The sequence below is a fragment of the Numida meleagris genome, chromosome 19, assembly GCF_002078875.1.
Source record: "Numida meleagris isolate 19003 breed g44 Domestic line chromosome 19, NumMel1.0, whole genome shotgun sequence".
In the NCBI taxonomy this organism is placed as follows: Eukaryota; Metazoa; Chordata; class Aves; order Galliformes; family Numididae; genus Numida; species Numida meleagris.
In genome coordinates, this window is record NC_034427.1 from 6,206,373 (window position 1) to 6,218,593 (window position 12,221).

Below are 12,221 nucleotides of genomic sequence, written 5' to 3' on the forward strand. Positions count from 1 at the left end.
AGGATTTTTCTTTACCTTATGTAGTAGCTTAAATATATTGTATGTTCACACAGAGCAAATGTAAAACTTTGGCAGAAGATCCAAAGCTGCTATTACTCTTGATATTCATCAATAGGTGCACCCCTTCTCTTTGGACGTGACAGTGGCATGCAGCAAAAGCAAAAGTAATGTGCCCTCTTAGAGCGGGTGTCGGTCTCCCGAGTGGATTTTTAGTGATGTATCAGAACAGAAGCAGTGATCTTCTCTGTTTAAGTTCTCCCTGTCTCCTTATGAATACGCTGATTAGATGTGGTAGCCCTGACTTCTAAGTGCATCAGTATAACCTTGTAGTTATGGTTGGCAAAAGGAGACAAGTGCAGTGCCTGAGCCTTACTGTGTTCTCAGATGGGCTGGGCACCAACCTGCTGTGCTGTAGGCTGTTAGAGCACTAATACTGCAGGGATATAGGTAAATTCAGTTACAGAGACTGTTAGGCTCCTGAATAAGAGTGAAGTCTCAAATAGATTTTTTTTTTTATTATTTTGAAGTTACCTGACCATGTAGATCCTGCAGATGACTTGAATCAGTATTGGGGTTTTCAAGTTATAATGTCAGATGAAGCTGGGCATTGTATCAAGAAAGTAACTGAATTTACAGAAGGTAAAGCATAAGTAACAATCTTTTTTTTTTTTTTTTTTTAGTTCTTCTTTAGTATCTGTGGTTGCCATGTGGGAATGCATGTTGGCCATCTCTCTTAATGTGTAAAGTAATGAGTTACTTGTCAGACAATTAATTTAAACTGCTTAAGTGCCTAAAAAATGCATTAAATGAATTGGCATCAACAGGTTTTCTTGAATCTAGTCTGTAATTCAGTGTCAGACTGTCTTTGTTCATAGCTATGAGGTGAAACCAAGTCTCTAGAATGAAATAACACAATGGTGATCACGAGAAGCATTTGCCTTAATGCTGGTGAAACTGTGATGATTGTTGCAAGTTTGCAGAAGTGCTATGCAGAATAAATTTCAATAGACAGGTTGAAACCATCTGGGAGAGGTGTGTGATGTTAGCAAGGAACTGAATGCCTACTTCAGCTGTCAACGTTAATTGAGCTGTGGACATTCATAACCTGCAAGCCTAAAAAGATTCTGAGATTGCTGCCTGCTCTGCAGTTTGGCCTTTCCTTTGGATGATAGGGAGAACAATTCTTCATGTCAACTTCAAAGAGTCAAAATTAAACTGGTACTGGTTGTTATGTAACCGTAATTTGACATGCCACCTTGACATCTAGTCAAGTAGAGAGCCTATGTATGTGTGCTGGAATGGGGTTCTTCAGTGCAGTGCAATATTAAGGGGTTGATTGTGTTAGATCATCCTCGTTGTGCAGTTGAAGTGTGATTTCTTTGAGGGACACACTGCTGAGTATATAGAGTGAACAGATTTGTCTTACTTTACTGGTAAGAAAGGGAACTGGTCAAGATGTACTGCAGAAAGCCAGAACTTTTCTGAGAGGCAGCCAAGGAAACTAGCTCTTTTGAATAGCAGCTTACCTTCATGTTCACCATACTGTGCTTCCTGCAAGGTGTGGCTTTTTGTTGCTGGACAGACATCTGGTGTGATTAAGTGCCTAAGCGACTTCAGATCAACAAATACTGGTGGCATAACTGTCCTTTACAAGAATCAGAGTTGATTCAGACTTTGTGGCCATGGCACTGTTAACGATACGTTGTTTAGTCCTGATGTATTCTACAGATTCCACAAGGCATATGAGTGATCATTTACAACACTTTCAGGGAAATGGCATTTTCAAGTGTAGTGCAGGCACGAAGGTGCATCTCTTCTTCAGTGTCCAAGCAAAAGTTAATAGCAGTGCCCTCACCTTTATTCAGGTGGAAAGCTTATTGCTGCTTCTGACATCTCCTATTCTCAAGATTTAGGAGGCAACACAATGTTCCACACAGATTTATCTGTTGATTTTAATGGAAACTGACAAGCAAGGCGACAACGGTTTTCAGAAGACTGATGAATTTCTCTCAGCCACCCGTCAGTGTATTCTTTATTACACAGTCAAACAAATACCAGTTCCTTCAGAAAGTTCAGACTGGAACACCTGCTGGCAGTGGATCTTCTGAGGACCTGTGAGCATCTACTTCGATTTCAGACAACTCCTGCATGGAACTGTGTAGCCAGTTCTCCCTTGTAACTGATACTGGTAGAAGTTCATATGTATTCAAGGGAAAAAGGATTACTTGCTCCTTTTTGAATACGAAGTTGGTAAAAGGACATCTGTTTTAGCATCCTTTGACACCACAGAACAAATCTGCTGTCCTTATTTGGATCCTGCTGACGTACAGTTCTCAGCTTCTACATACATATTCTTTTTTCATGGGTTCTGAATGGACCACTATGATAGCAGCATTCCTGCAATGGCAGCAGCACCTACAAGAACAAAGTTTTACTTCTTATTTTCTTCATTTAAACATGTGCTAAGGGAAGAGTCATCCTCCCAGCGAGCCAGAAGTTTCATTCTAAGAATTATCTGATGAGGCCAGAGCACATTCTTTCTTGCAGCTGACTTCTGCTTTCAGAAAACGCCATTTTCTTTAGGCTCCCAGCAGCTTACTTGGTGGTACCTTCCATCAAGCTGTACTTCTTTGATTGTTCAGTGTACTTCTGTACTTGCTCCGTGACTTTTCAGTGAGCACAGCCTTCCTGTAATACTGTCAAGGATAGGCCAGATTCAAGCTGTCAGAGCAGTATTTCACAAGAACAGAATAACCAGAAGGCACTGTGCGAGATTTCAGCTCGGAGCTGCTCCCAGCAATCTGTCTGTTTACATTCTTCACCTTTCCCCCAGGTTCACCCACTCTTGTAGAAGACGAGCGATCTTCCCTTTGTCTGAGACTGCGTGCCTCATGCAGTCAGAAGTGCAGCTGAGATGCTGGCAAATCCATTTGAGAACATTTTGACAAAACTTTGGAAGAATAAAAGGCGTGTTTCCTGCAGTACAGCATAAATATACACCTGCACCAGCTTGGGTAATGAAGTCAGGCTGTAGCAGCATGGAGGTTCGGGCACCCTGCTGTCAGTGGTGGAGGTGGTTCACCCCACACCCAGTGCTGTCTGCCCCATGGGATACAGCTACACACCATGCTCCAAAGTAGCTTGTTGGTTTTTGTGTCCCAAAGCTCCCAATGCCGAACACTGATTACTATCTTAAAATAGTTACTAAAAAAAAATCATTATGTGTTTTGCTGATCCATCAGCCAAAAAAAGTAAAAAAAGCTGAGAGGAAGAAAAAGAAAAAATGCTTTATTTTCCCTTAGCTTCCTACCCTTACTTATTTAAATGAAGTCATTATTGCCTTTAATGTAACTTAGAGGAAATGTGAGGTTACAAGGATAGGCAGCAGCAGATACAACTGCTTTAAACCAGTTTCGGATCACCCACGAAAGGCAGAGGTCACAACCCGGTAATAAAGAAGGAATTGCTCACTCAATTCTGAGGATCAGGGCTTGCCAAACACTCCAGACGAGGCAGTTTCCGAGTAGAGATGCTTCCCTGGTGGCTGCCAGCCCTGAAATGAGGTTAGGGAGCAGTGCACCCAGGGTCTGCCCAGGTCACACAGATGAGTTGCTTCCACCTGTGCTCCCAGGGCTGGCTATGGCCACTCTCCAGGTGCTCACTGGCTGGTTCAGGCCATGACCTAACGCTCCCCATACTGAGGTGTTCCTGCCTGTAACAGCAGCTACCAGCCAGTACATGACACACTCAGTGGCTTCCGTTGATAGATAGTTCAAAGTGACTGTAGGCCTACAAGTTTTTTCTCAGAATAATGATCTTTGAATTCACATGAAGTCAAAGCTTATACTGGATTTAATGTACTGTATTCAAGATGAGATTAGAAGTAAATACATTATTATTGTAAAGTAATTAATAGGAAGTGAAAAAAATATTTTGTTACAAATGAGCCAGAAAAGCAGAATGAAAGGGATTTAGCACAGCCAGTTTGCGTATTCAGCTTCCTTTTCATTTCCAAAAGCTGTGAAGAGAAATTCATGCTCTTTTTTGTGCCTGAAATAAGGGATATTTTGAAATAAGTAACAAAATATATTAATAACAAAGATCAGATTTCTATGTGAACATCTGAAATTACTGAAATGATAGTATTGTGTCTTTCACAGAAGAAATAAAAGTTTCAGGTATTTAGCAAGTTGTTAGCTGGAAATACGTCTCTGTGCTGTTTTGTTCCAGCTGCTGCATTAAGAATGGAAAAGTCTTCAGTAGCATTTTTCAGTAAGTAATAGTGATGCACAGGCACACGTTAGAGGGGTAAACACTCTTCAAAGGGAAGGATGCAGGCGCTGTGTGTTCAAGGCGCTGTGCCAGGTGTGCCTCACATTTGATTAAAATTGCATCCAACTTCATGACGTGGCTGCAGGCGCTTTGTGTCCCAATCATGCAGATTTTACACTTACCCAGAGCTCCACCATTTTCCAGGGAAAAAAATAAAAATAAAACTGAACTTGCAGTGAAACTCAATACGTTAAATAAAATAGTTTTGTATTTCTCTGTGTTCACCTAACTTGCTACAAAAATCTGCACAAAAGCTGTTTCTGTTACAGACAACATTAAGCCTTTACGGTAACAATTACTTAACAGCTGAAATGTCACTTCCTTATGAAGTTTAACTGTTGCTGGAATAATGAAAGGATCTAACAGCACAGATTATGATGCAACAGACCACGAGAACATACAAATAGGTGTTTAAACGTGATATGGGGTATATATATATGCTTGTATACTGGAGAATGTCTTTTAAATGCTACATTGTCCATTTGTTTTATGTGTATCATGTATTTTCTTTATGGTATTGTCAACGGTGTCCACCGTTTGGAATCCATCCCGGTATTAAATGCAGAAATGGATATGGAGCTTTAGATATGGTTTTTATTTCTAATTTGTTTCTGCTGGAATGGTGTAGTTGTGATTCTCGCCACTAAATATGAAGGCTTTTGCATTTACTGTAGAATTAAGTTACGTGTATTTGGTTAGTAAACGTTGTGGGCTGAACACCACTTTTTTATTTTCCTGAAGATGGCAGAAATTACTGGCTTGCTATTTAACGATGCCATGGGGTTTACATGCAACCTTGTAATTGAAAATGTATTTTTAACTATTAAGAAAGATAAAATATTTCTAAAGCAACAAGTTCTCACAGTATCTTTTCCTGACAAACAGGAGCGACCTTGCATGAGTGGGACCGCTGAGCACGGTGATTTTGCCAGTGTGGATTTGTTATGAAAGGCAGCTGTGTTGCTTAAGAAATCAGACAGGCAAGGAAAGCGTTGCCTTTAAAATACCTACACCTAATGACAGCACGCACCAGAATCCTGTAGAGGATTCGATCGGTGCCGTGACGAGGAAGGAGAACTTCCACCACCTCAGGTCAGTCAGCTGCAGCCGCTGCCGCTGCGGTTTTCGCTCTGCTTTGAAGAGCTCTGTGATCTGGAGCGATGTTACCAGCGGTTCAAAGCGTTCTTCGTCATGACAAATCTGAAGTGACAGACCTCAGTAGTGGCAAGTTGGAGTTTTTGCTTTCTTAACGCAGAAGAAGCGTTCATATCGTGGTTCTGCCTCAGCTGACGTACGTGACCTCACTCCACGTTGCGGTGCCAGGAGTTCGGCAGCAGCAGCGAGTCACTGAGCGCCCACGTTACCTCGAGGGGCTTTAGGCAACGGGGCACGGCCGCCAACAGGTGAGCGAGGACCGGGGCCGACCGGGCCCGTTCCCCGCAGCCGCGCAGATCCACGCGCGCTCCTTCCAGCGCTCTCCACGTTGACGCACGGAGCTCGGCCGTGCCCCGCAGCCGCCCGCTGTCCAACGGCGCAGGCGCCGCGCTCCTCAGGGGCCGCGCTCCCCGCGTTTCCCCTCGGGCTCAGCTTCCCCACCCCGCCTCGGTTCTGGATTTGGACGCTTCTTTAAAGAACCGTTCACAGCTCCCTCGACTGACATCTGCTGTTAGCTGCTGGCTTACAGTGGTGCTGCAGCGCTGCTTGGCCGGCACCCAGCCGCGCGGAGCGCGTACTGAGCTGCGCTTCGGACCGTTTGTGCGCCGAAAACGGTGCTTTAAGCGCACGGCCCTGCGCTACTGGAGCCCAGAGAGCACAACGGCCCCGCTGAGCTCCCGCAGCGCTCACAAGGCCTCGGTCGCCACCCCCCGCCACGGCCCCGCGAGAGCCCCGGACGTGGCCGCTCGCAGCGGGGAGGAGCGGCCGGGACGGGCCGGGCCGTGGGGCGGGGCGGGCCCCGGGGCCGCTTTCCGCCGCGGATGGTGCTCCCGGCCCTCGAAACAGCGCGGGCAGGAAAAGCGCTGAGCCTCGGGGGAAGGTGGGAGCGGCGGCGCCCGGCCCGCTGCTTCCCTCAGGCGCCTCCACCCCAGCCGGGCACAGAGAGCGTGGTGCGCGCGGAGCAGGCCGGGAGCTGTAGTCCCGCAACCCAAGACCGGCCTGCAGCTGTGGCGCGAGGCACGCCGGGACTTGTAGTCGCCGCGAGGGGGGCGGTGCTCTCGCCGGCCCGCGCGCCCATTGGCCGAAAGAGCGGAGCGGGGCGTTTCCTGAGGGGCCTCGGGCGCTCCCGATTGGCTGCCCGCCTCCCCCGCCTCCCGGCGCTGTGGCGTCACTTCCTCCCCGGCCGGAGCTGGCCCCGCTCATTCTCTTTAGTGTTTGCCCTGTGCCCGCCGCCTCCCTCCGCCGCCGCGGTCGCCCCCCGGCCCCCCCCCGGGACCCGGCCCATGGACTGAGCCGCCCGCTGGCCCGCCCCCCGCAGCCGGCCCGGGAGCCGCAGCCCAGGCAGCCAGGTGAGGGGGAGGCGGCCCGGGCTCCCCCCGGTAGCGGGGCGGGGGGTGGTGGCGGGGCCTAGCGAGGTTCTGGGGAGGGGCCCGGCTCCGCTCCCCCCGCCCCGCTCCGGGCCCTGCCCAGCTGCCGGGGGCGGCCCCGCCGCGGGGGTGAACGGGCAGGTGGCGGGGGCGCGCCGCGGGGCCGCCCCTCCGAGCCGCGCTGGGTCCCTGCCGGGAGCGGCGCCGGCCCCTGCCCGCCCCTGACGCCGCCCGAGCGGCCCCGCGCCTCGGGGGGGACCCGGCAGCGTCCGCCGGGAGCTGACAGCGGACGGAACGGGGGCTGCCCTCGGCTCGCCCCGGTCCCGCTTCAGCGCGGTGGGAGCGGTAGCGGCTGCCCTCGGAGCGGGGCTGTGGGAGCTGCGGGCTCTCGGAGCGCCCGCTGCCCGGAGCGGGGACGGCAGCTGCGGCTTTCAGGGTGCGCTCTTCAGGAGCTGCCCGACCCCTCTGGCGGGTGTAGGGACGGCGCAGCAGCCCGCAATTTTCTCCCCGTGCAGATCGCAGCGCGCACCCCGAGGCGGCGGCGGGCAGCGCTGCTTTGCTGACCGTGGACCCCGTGCCCTCCCCTCGCTGCCCCTCGGTCGGCAGCCGCCGTGCGGCAGTGCTCTCTCTCCCCGGTTCCTTGCTCCCATCGCGGAGTTCCTCAGGAGCTATGGCAGCAACAAGTTCCTGTCAGATCCTTCCTGCTCTCTGCTCCGAGCTGCACGGCTCTGGTCCGTATGGGTTCTCCGTCGGGTGCTGCTGTCGCTGGGAGCAGTGACAGCCGTCTCTCGTTGATCCGTGTGTTGGGGATTTTCTCTCCTTTTTCTGACAGATTCAAGGGAAACCTGGGCAGAACGTCACTGGGAATTGATAGGCAACGAGGTGTATCAGCAGCAGTAAATGAAATACCTGCATAGAAGGCCCTTGCCTGCTTTAGGATAGTATATTTAGAGAAGTTGTTAAATTCTACTGAGAACGTGCAGCCTCACTGCACAGTTGCTCTGACCATGCTGACAGATTATTATTCTTTAAAAATCTCTTCAAAACGAATTTTAGCAGTACAACTATGGCTGTGATGTAGTGAAGCGTTCCCCGGTTTGTCTGTTTATCATCTCATGATAAGACATCGTGATATCAAGCAATAAATCTGTGTATTCAGACTGCTCCGGAGATAGCAGCTGTTATAACTTAACTGGGTGACCATCACATCCTGATGGAAGTTTTAGGAGTAAATGGGTTCAATTTTTTCTGCACATTCCATTTTCTGATATTGGAGCAGAATTTCATTTCAAAACTGCTCTTAAGTAGATATGACAGATACAATGCTTTGTTAGAACTTCAAGTTCCCTTCTTTGAAAGTTTTCATCGTGTTTATCACCAGTCATTATGTCACTGTCAGTGGGGCCAGGTCTGAGGCATTCGGTGGCAAAATTGAAGTATTCATAGGTTGAAATTAGTTTGGGGTGTGATAACTGGAACTCCACAGAGTCAGCGCAAAACAGAAAACCGTTCTTTGTATTCCACATCTCACTGAAAAGCAGCAACTTTCTTCTGTGGACGTATGAATTTTCAAAAAAAATTTTTTTAATTGTGTTGTCTGGAGTCCTCGTGGGGATTCATTACTGTGGGAGAGTTCTTGGAGATGTGGCTGGAACCATAGAGGAGATCTGCGTGTTGGTTACCGTGTGAGCTGTAATGAGTGTCTGTGGCTTTTTGACTTGTACTTCTGGGAACAACAGCCAAATATGAAGCTCTGTGCTGCACCTCTTGACAGCACCACCAGCTAGAAGGAGCCACCTGAGCATTTATCTTTCTTTGTGATCACCTCGTCGCTTTCTGGTTTATTCTCTTGCGTTATGTTTGGAGCTGTCTGGTTTTTATGTGCACATCTGTTAGCTCCCCCTAGTCCTTCAGGTTTTACTTTTGAATTTTAGCTTTTCATCAACTTTCTCTAATTAATGACCCATACCATTGCTCCTGAGCTGTTTTGTCTAATAGTGTTTTCTCTCCTTGAAGATTTCCCTTATCTGTTACTCAAAAAGAACAGCACCTTTTTCTTCAGTGAGTGCTGGTTTTGAGATGTACCTTGTCCTGCCCAGATGCTATAGAAAGAGATTTGTTGAAGAAGAAGGCACTGCTCAGCTGTGTTTTACATGCTGTGTAAATAGCCTCAGGTCCATAAAGTTTGGAGTATTGTTTATCTTTATTGGTAGAGTGTTTTTATTTACAGTTTTCGGTTGTAAATAGTCAGGTATTGTTGTTAATGCTGTTGCAGAAGCCAAGTGCTTTAGGATTGTGTGCTGTATATACAGAGCTAGTGATGATGTGCGTTTTTCAGATCTACGTTAGGAAATGAACCATCTCAGTAAATCTGACGGAGTTTGTGGAGATGTGTTCTTGGTGCTCCCAAATAAGTATGCACCAAAAGGAGGAGGCTCAGCCGTCATATCTGAGTTATTTAAAGTTCCTTTAGAAAAGGGTGGAGGAAGGGAGCTTTTCTGAACTGTATGTTGCCCAGCATGGTGGGTGCACAGCAGCCTTCCTCAGTCTGCAGCAACAGTGGGGAGCGTGGCCGGACCAGTGGCTGCTGTGCTCAGCCTGCATGCTGTAAGTGGCTGTTGGTGTGTGCTAGGCTGGGCTTGGGCTTTTTTTGGTCCCTGTCGAATGGGTACATTTCAGGGAACCATCCTGCTTTGTGAACAACTTGTCACTAATGAGGAAAATTAATTACCCTTGCTATGCAACTGAAGGGGCAACAGCTGTTAAGATGCCATGTGTCGTGAAGCATCCCGTTTCAGAAAGAATTTTTTTAGTTTAGGACCTTACTTTCTGTAGGTAGAACTTTTTCTTGGATATTGTCTATGACACAATTTTTAGCTGCTGATCTCAACCTGTTAATTGTGTCCTGATGGTTTTGTCTGGTATCTGTTCTGTTTCTCATTCCCCTCTGCTCTCTTACCTAAACAGCCCTCCTCTGCTGCTGGCAGTTCGTGAATGGCTGCACAGAAGGGTTTAATGAGATCTGCCTGCAGGTTGTGATAGGCAGCTTAATGGCACGTGGTTACGTGTGGCTCCCCCGATGTGCACGTCCTAGAGAACAGGACACCTTCCCATATTCTGCTGCTGACAGTGAATAAAATATATTTCTTTGAGAACTTGGTCTCTGTTGTGTTTTCAGCTGGCCCGTCAGCATTTGGAGCATGTCTGTGGCAGATCACTGTGAGATCCCCTTTTTCCAAACCTGGTGTGTGAGCTCCAGGTGCAGCCCTTCAAGCGATGGGGAAGGACTCGTGCTGGTAGGGGCTGGGCTGTGCAGCCCTGGGAACGTGGGACGCAGGGCAGCAGCAGCACGTTGCATCCGTCTGCAGTGGCAGCTCTGCGACCTCATCCCAAGTGCACGTTTATCAATTACTTAAAGTTTGCCAACAAGACACCTCCATCATCCATGATGGTGTGGTGCGTAGCACTCCTTACTATCAGAAAGCTCTATCTCCATGCGCTTTTAAGCCTGCCACATCTTGTTCTGTCACTGTAGGCATGGAGAAAGATTATTCCTTTCCACTCCGAGAACAGTATTGTACTTGTGGACTGCTGTTGTCAGCCCCAGCCTGCCAACCCCTCCTCTTCAGCGTACATGAGTCCAAACCCATCCACATTCTTTCCAGGATATACTTTTCTAAAGCTCAGAGTGCTGCCTGCTTTCCTTGCTTTATTTTTGCTAACCAGGTCCATGTTTGTCTGGAGGTGTGGTGCCCATGCAGCGTGGATGCAGTGCTCCACTGAGGGCTCAGTAACGCTGACTCGGAGTTGAGGACTACATCTCAGGCTGTTCTGCTTCAGGGTGATGGTTGCTTTTTCTGAAACTGCCTGTCAGCATTGGCTGTGTGAGGTGGTGCTGTCCCGCTCTGTTGGTTGCAGCTCCTCTTTGTGATGTGCTGGAGCCCATCGATGGTATTCCTGCTCTGTTTGGATCAGCAGTAGTTCCTGCCCAGGGCTTGGCATTAATTCCTGCAAAGATTGTGGGGTTTGAGCCTGGTTTGGCCACCAGGGATAACAGGAGAGAATTTAGTGTCTTTATACAGTTTGGTTTTGATCCTGCCTGGGAATGTTATCTATTGCCTTGTTTTCCAGATCCTGTATTAAATTAGTTCTTCCAGGAACACTTCTGGAGAAGAAGTTAAATTGACAGAGCTGTAATCCTCTTGTCTCCTTCCTCCACTCTTCAATTAAAAAATAGGCACAAGGTTTGCCTTTTTCAGGCATCTGTATCCTCATCTGTTCTCAGGGACTCCTGATGACTGGTTACAGCTCCGGGGTTCATTGTAGGGTTTTAAAACAACTGAAGTAAATTGAAGACCTTGTGCATCTAATTCCTCTTCTAACCTTAGGTTAGAGAGCCCTTACACGTTGTGTTGCTGGTAGTAATGCTACTGGACATCTGCGTGCAGTTGGCTTTAGTCATGGAAAAGAAGGATTAAACACTCTGTGCTATATTTGTAAGCGGAATAAAGTAACGTTTTGATTTCCATTTAGAACAGTCCATGCAAATGATGGATTTCATATTTAGTACCGAAAAGAAATTACTCTAGGATGTTTCTAGCGAGGTTGATTTTTATGTCTGAGAAATCATGATGTCACTGAAAGTGTAGCCAAAAGGTAAAATTCATATCCAGTTCCCACAGTTAACAGCTATCTATGTTTCTCTGGTTGGTGCCTTGGTTTTGGTTTTTGTGAACTAAGGCGTGGGTCTAATTTCAGTAGCTGATCTCTAGGGCTGTTAGGAGGAAACTTAACTTTTCAGCACCAGAAACTTTACGAGGGAAAAATAGATCAAGTGCTTCATAGACCTGTAAAGAGTCCAGTCAGATTCCACTCTCTGTGTGAGAAAGATCGTTTCAGTGTGGAGGAAGAGCAAGGACTTGTTGGATCAGGTTGGAATTTCTGAAGGGAAAACATAGCTGTGTTGAGCTGTCAGTGAGAATTTAGTGGGCATACAAACTTGTCATCCAGAAGGATAAGGCAAACTGAATGTGGTGGTGGGATGGTTACTGGAGGCTGTTACGTAGCAAAATGCTAACTCTCTCTTTTTCCTTCTAGGGATTCTCCATCATAAATACCCTATTCACAACTAAATCCAAATCTTCACTGTCTGGATCTCCTAAAGGTACAGGAAACTTCCTTAAAATGTTCCAGTTTCTTACCTTTTACTTGCATTATATTAAAGAAAGCACGTGTTGTGGTGACATGTGATTATCCCCAGGAAGCATCTGTTGCATGACTGTCTGGCTTCTGTCTGCAACCCTTTGATAATTATGATAAAAGAAAAAAGCCTCGAGAAAATGTGAGGATTATCATGAGGATAGCATT

General features: G+C 47.6%; 1 protein-coding gene across 7 annotated transcripts in view; it reads left to right on the forward strand.

The window, feature by feature from the left end:
- STAU1 (staufen double-stranded RNA binding protein 1) overlaps positions 6,714 to 12,221 on the forward strand; it is a 28,719-nt gene continuing 23,211 nt past the window's right edge. For all 7 annotated transcript variants that reach the window (XM_021416814.1, XM_021416816.1, XM_021416815.1 and 4 more), the window contains exons 1-2: positions 6,714 to 6,836; positions 11,952 to 12,018. The gene's annotated coding sequence lies outside the window, so the exon portion shown is untranslated. The remainder of the gene's footprint in view (positions 6,837 to 11,951; positions 12,019 to 12,221) is intronic.